Below are 6,367 nucleotides of genomic sequence, written 5' to 3' on the forward strand. Positions count from 1 at the left end.
GGTTGGGGGCAGGCTGAGGCTCTGCTAGGCCACAGGAGGGGCCATCCGGATGGCAGTGGGTGATGCAAAAGGATCAGAACTCTGGGTGGTGGGGGAGATGGGCTGGAGTCTCTGGTAACCAGGAAGCCCAGGGGACTGAGGAGCTGGGTGGATGAACAGGCAGGGATAGTGGTCAGCCCTGGTTGTGGAGGTCGGGGGCCAGGGGTAGTGGGGCCTGGCTGGGGAGTGTCCAAGGGGAACTGACACTAGCTGCTGGTTATCTAACTGTCACTTCCATCTGCCTGTCCCTCACTGATGATACTCAGATCCCAAGATAACAAGGTTCCATGGTGATCAGCAGAACTGCTCAGATAACACCCAGACATGGGCGTTGTCAGATACCCAAGGAATCCTGGGTGGGGAGCAGGGCCCTGGGTCTGAATCATCCACTTCCTCCACCCCGGATTGGAGGATCGAGCACCCCCTCCTCTGACCCCCCCCCACCACCCCTCTGGAAGGATAAATGGGGAGGGGAGAGTGGGCTGGGGCAATAGCAGCGGGGACCGGTCAAGGTAAGCACCCCCACCAGACCCCACCATCTGGGGTTAGTGCACTGAGTAGCTGAGCCTCACATCTGGAGCAGCAGGAACTCAGACTCCGAGTCTGAAATGACCCCTCATCCCGTGGTCCTCGACTCCATCTGCACCCACACCCTGCAGACCCCGGCCGGGCTCAGCCCCCTTGGGTCAAGCAGCCCCTCCTGGCTCCTTCCAGATGCTGAGTCTGCTGGTGCTGGCCCTGCCCCTGCTGCTGAGCCTGGGCCACGGGGCCCCTGGTGAGTCCTGACCCTGCTCAGCCCTGTCCCTGTCCCTGCCCCTCCCCCCTCAGGCTCCACAACGGGTGGTGGGCTCACAGAGGCCCAGGTTTGTGTGGGCACAGGGGCCGGGCTGTGTCCTGCCCTGCCCTGAGGGTGTTTCCTACCCCAGTTGCAAGCCAGGACCTGGAGAGAGTGGGCATCGTGGGGGGGCAGGAGGCCCCTGAAAGCAAGTGGCTCTGGCAGGTGAGCCTGAGACTCAAACACCAATACTGGATACACTTCTGCGGGGGCTCCCTCATCCACCCCCAGTGGGTGCTGACCGCCGCACACTGCCTGGGACCGTGAGTGTCCATGGGGCCTGATGGGTGGGGGCTGGTCCTGGGACTGCATCCGCACTCCCTCTGGTGTGAATAGGAGGCTGTTCAGTCCCCTGAGTAGGTGCTTCTCCCTCCAGGGACATCAAAGATCCCGCAGACCTGAGGGTGCAGCTGCGGGAGCAGCACCTCTATTACCGGGACAAGCTGCTGCGCGTCAACCGGATCATCGTGCACCCCAAGTACTATGTCGTCCAGGAGGGGTTTGACATCGCTCTGATGGAGCTGGAGGACCCTGTGAACATCGCCTGCAATGTCCAGCTGGTCGCTCTGGCCCCTGCCTCTGAGACCTTCCCCCCGGGGACCCCGTGCTGGGTGACAGGCTGGGGTGATGTGAACAATGGAGGTGAGTGTCAGCCACAGTTGGAGGGCTTAGGCATGGAGGGCTGGGGGAGGGAAGAAAGGGCTTCTTTGGACTCCTTATTGAATCTACGCACAGCTCCTTTCTCCAGATTGCTGAACCCTTTGTAATGCTGGGACAAGAACCCCGGCATGAATGGACGCCCACCCAGGTGCTACAATATTAGTGGCGCCCAATATGGGGCCCCAACATTAATGGCACCCAACGTGGGGCGCCAATAGACCAGCTCAGGGAGTGGTAGTTTCGTGAGTCTGGCAGAGGAGAGCAGGGACTGGGTGCCTGGGCAAGGAGTCACTTAGCGTCTCCGTGCCTCAGTTTCCCCTGGCACGAAAGGGCATCATCACAGTTGGTATTTCATGGACGGGATATAGGAAGTAGAGAAAACACACACACATAAGGTGTCGTTACTAATAAGGGAAAGCAAACAGTGCCCGTGTCCGCAGGCTGGCCTGCTCTTCTCCCTGTGCCCCGACAAGGAGCCCGAAGCAGGGCCAGGGGGCAGCTGGATGAGCTGGTCTGACCCTCCAGCACCATCGTCTTCTCTCCCTTGACCCACTATCCAGAGCAAAGCCTCAGGGACACTGAGCATGAGCAGGTGCCCTGCGTGAGGCACGTCCTCTGGGCCTTCCACAAGGGGCCTGATTGTGGCATCGCCCAGGCGCCCGTGGAGACACAACACCCAGCCCATCCAGCCCCGAAAACTGATTCCTGGGGCAGGCTGGCCTGGAGGCAGAGCTGGGAGGAACCCGGGCCTGGCTCTCACCCCTTCCCTTCCCCAAAGGGGCATAAGTGAGGTCAAGAATGAGGCCCCACCTTGGGGGAGAAGGCAGCAGCCCTGCATGTGCCTGGGCTCAGGCCTGGCACCAAGGAGGCAGTGGCAACCCCCTGCTGCCATCCCATGGCAGGTTGGCAGAGCCTCCCAGCCCAGCCTGCTTCGTCCTCCTCCTCTCACCCCACAGTGTCCCTCCCACCACCGTTCCCCCTGAAGGAGGTGAAGGTCCCCATCGTGGAAAACAGCAAATGTGATGCAGAATACCACATGGGCCTGTCCACGGGCGACAACGTCCGGATTGTCAAGGACAACGTGATCTGTGCCGGGGACGAGGAGAGTGACTCCTGCCAGGTGCGCCCGTGTCCTCCCCCAAGGCCCCACCCCTCAGCCTCTCCAGCCACTTGCTGACCCCTCTCCTCCCCAGGGCGACTCTGGAGGGCCGCTGGTCTGCAAGGTCAATGACACTTGGATGCAGGCGGGTGTGGTCAGCTGGGGTGAGGGCTGTGCCCTGCCCAACAGGCCCGGCATCTACACCCGCGTCACCTCCTACCTGGACTGGATCCACCAGTACGTCCCCGAGGAGCCCTGAGCCCGTCCCTTGGGCTGCCACCCAGCCCCCTCCTGTCCCCGACCACTGCTTCCTGCCCAGTGTCTGCCCTTTCCACCTCCCCTGCCCCCTGCCCTGACCCTCCCAGCCAAACCTCCTCAGCCCAGGGAGTGGGTGGTGGGCACTGCCCCTCATTAAAGTGTGTGAAGAGCACCTGTGGTTGTGGTCGTGTGTCCCGCTGTGGACGTCACCGAGGGGGAGGGAGGGCTCCAGGGGCAGCCACACGGCCACTGTATGTCACTGTGGGGACCCGGCCCTGAGCACTGGGCATGGCTGTGGGGACACCCCCTCCCCGGCCCCTGGTGCCTGGGGCTGTGTCTCCTCGGGGAGCAGTCATGTGAATTCAGGACACATAAAGCAACACAGAGCATTTAAAAGATGACTCTAGCCCAGCCAGAGTGGCTCAGTGGTTGAGCATTGACCTATGAACCAGGATAATTCTAGGGGCAGCCAGGTACCCATCAACGGGGTCACGATGTAGACCCTTGTCCCCACACCCTGGGGCCCTCCGACCACGCAGGGCCCGCCCTCCCCAGCACTGTCCTCAGCCCTCAGGCCGCACTGCGCACCCACATGTGCACGTCGTGCGGCTGCCCAGGTGGCACCTCCGCAGACGGATGGAGGGTGAGGCTGGAGCCTCCCGTCCCCGAGCACCACGTGGTGCCGTCCCCCGCGGTGCGTGCAGGGGGGACACCGTTTCTCACCGTCAGCGTGTCAGCTCCCACGTGGAGCCCGTGCCCAGGCTGCTACAGGGGACAGAGCTGTCCCCAGTCAGGGTCTCAGGACCAGGGGGCGCCTGTCCTGTGCGCACACCCCGCATGTCTGCCCCGTGCCAGCGAGGGAGCTGGGCCTGAGGTCCGAGCACCTCCGTTTCCTGGGAGCCAGAGGCCCCCCACAGCAATGGGGCCATGCCTGTCACCCTCCAACCCCCATTCTGGGAGGCGGGTGGCATCTCACTGAGTTTTAATTAGCACTTTGTGGGTTTTGGTGTGGGAACCCCTTTCACAATTGGGGCCCCTAGGCAGGAGAGGGGACAGGTGTCCGCCTGCAACACGGACGAGGCCCCAGGCCCTCGTCCAATGCGTCCACCTCTTGGACGTGCGGTCGCCAAGCGAGCTTCCTGTCACCACTCAGGTCCCTGGGCCGCTGGGTTTGTGCATCCGGCGGCTGTGCGTGCGGGGTGTCTCCGGGCACAGCGTCCCCTGCCCGAGCTCCGCTGCCCCCGGTGCAGACTTGGCAGGTCCGCGTGGGAGGGCCTCTGCCCACTCCCCTGAGCCTCCCTGCTGTGGACACCGCGGTGGGGAGCTCCCCCTCCTCACTCCCTTTCCCCCTTAATCACCTTATTGCGGCCAGAATACTGTCCTTCCTCGGTGTGAGAGCAGAGAGGGGCCGGCCACCCCCTCCTCCCTCTCCGCCCCACGCTCTTGGGGCTGCTGCTGTGGTCGGTGGGCTGAGCTCCCTGGATTGCTCACCTTGCACAAGCGCATTTTCACGTTTCCCAGTGCAGGCTGTGCTGGGGACACTGGGGGACTAGGGCTCCTCCGGTGGGGGGTGCAAGGAAGGAAAGGTACATGGGCGGGGCCTGGGACTGAGACCCCCACACTGGGGGAGCAGGGAGGAGGCCGGCACCCCGCTTCCCCTTGTCTGGCCCTGAGATCTCGAGGCGCTCAGCCAGCTCAGCCAGCGGCACTGACAGATACAGTGAGTGTTGGCTTATCAGGGAGGGTCAAGTGGGCCTTCTGCTGGGCCACGGGGGCTGGAAGGGGGACAGCCCTTCCTCTGTGCCATGGGTCCTCCTGAGGGGGCTCCGTGCAGGCCCACGTTCACTGGCTGCTGGTGACCCGCACCCCAGGTCCAGGCGAGGGTGGCACTCTGGGGTCCGCCCCCCCTCCCTGTGCTCTCCTGGGAAATGGGCACAGAAATGAGTCCCGTCAGAGCCATCGAGGGGACCACACCCATGGTGACTGGAGTTTCTTGTTCGAGAGCAGGCCTGCAATGCTGGGGGTGTGGGGGTCCCGCAGGAAACCATGTGTGGGGTGTCGGTGGAATGAGAGGGGTCTCAATGCTGGGGACAAATGAGCTAAAACAGGTGAAGGCTCTGAAGGCCCATCGTGTGGGGACCAGGGAAGGCCCTGGGGGTCCAGGAGGCAGAGGACTGGGTCCCTTCCGACCTGCCCCACCCCAGGCTGGGCAGCATCCGGCCCCCGGGGCCTGGCAGGGCCGGCCTGGGCTGCAGCCCCACTCCCTGAGCTGGACAGAAAGGGCAGGTTCCCCTTTCCCGAGGTCACCTCCTCTGTGTGTGGCTGTCACCTGTTCACACAGGCCCTGCACCCAGAGGTGGTGCCACTCACATCCGTGTTCATCAGAGCCAACGTGGCTCAGGCACTTCTGAGCTGAGGCTCTGGGCCGGGTGCTGGCGGGACAGAGACCAGTCTGTTCCCAGAGCTGCTTGGTCCTGGTGGGTCATCAGGCAGCCTGCCCTCGTGCCTCAGTTTCCACACATCTCAGAGAGGACTCTCCCATCGGGTCCGTGATTTGGAGCTAGGCAGGGAGTTGGGGGTTGGGACCAGAAAGTCTTAGCCCTTCCCAGAGGCCCCTAATCAGCTCGGTCACCAGGCCCTGGCCAGACAGAGGACTGTTTAGGAGGGCTGCCCGTAGCTGGGCAGCTGGTGCTGTGTCTGGCTGAACTTTGGTGGACTTCACAGGATCCGAGGATGAGGATGGGGACAGAGACATGGGGGAGGGCAGGGTGGGGAGAATCTGGTCACAGGTCCTGAGCTGTCTCTGCTGGGTTCAAGCTGGGCCTTGAGCTGGGACCCTGGTGAGGAACCCCCAAGACCAGGCTCCGAGGACAGAGGAGCCAATGTGCCCACGGGAACTGTGGAGAACTTCCGGGAGGGGCAGCACTGACATCGACTTTGCCCAGGGGAGGAGGAAAGGCGCAGGATGCAGCCAGGGTGTCTGGGGTGATGACTGGTCCTGCTGTGGTCTTTTTTCCCCAAAAGAATATTGTTTTATTGATTTCAAAGAGGAAGGGAGAGAGAGATAGAAACTTCAATGATGAGAGAGAATAATGAATTGGCTGTCTTCCACATGCTCCACACTGGAGATTGAGCACACAACCCTGGGCGTGTGCCCTGACAGGGAATTGAATCTTGACCTCTTTGTTCATAGGTTGACACTCAACCCCTGAGCCACGCCGGCCAGGCCTGCTGTGGTCTTGATAGTAGGTAAGAAGAGCAGAGCCACAGTTGTTTAAGGATTACTCACCTAACTGTAGATAAGAAGTTTCCTTACAGACCCTGGGGAACTGGAGGAGGAAACGAGGCTGTAAAAACATCAGATGCCTCGGTGGGTCCATGACTCAGAAAAGAACTACATTTTGAGAACAGACCAAGGAGAGGATACGCTTTGATTTAGTGGCTGTGCCCGGACCCTAACCCCCTCCGGGAGCTTA

The 6,367-nt window shown here is 62.1% G+C and overlaps 1 pseudogene across 1 annotated transcript; it reads left to right on the forward strand.

The window, feature by feature from the left end:
- Positions 1-502: 502 nt before the first annotated feature.
- LOC307105061 (tryptase beta-2-like) lies at positions 503-3,035 on the forward strand (annotated as a pseudogene). The gene is made up of 6 exons (XR_013815302.1): positions 503-551; positions 754-814; positions 966-1,137; positions 1,251-1,516; positions 2,491-2,654; positions 2,728-3,035. The product of XR_013815302.1 is annotated as a tryptase beta-2-like (transcript).
- The last annotated feature ends 3,332 nt before the right edge of the window (positions 3,036-6,367 follow it).

This window comes from Cnephaeus nilssonii, assembly GCF_951640355.1.
Source record: "Cnephaeus nilssonii genome assembly, chromosome: 2".
Classification (NCBI taxonomy): domain Eukaryota; kingdom Metazoa; phylum Chordata; class Mammalia; order Chiroptera; family Vespertilionidae; genus Cnephaeus; species Cnephaeus nilssonii.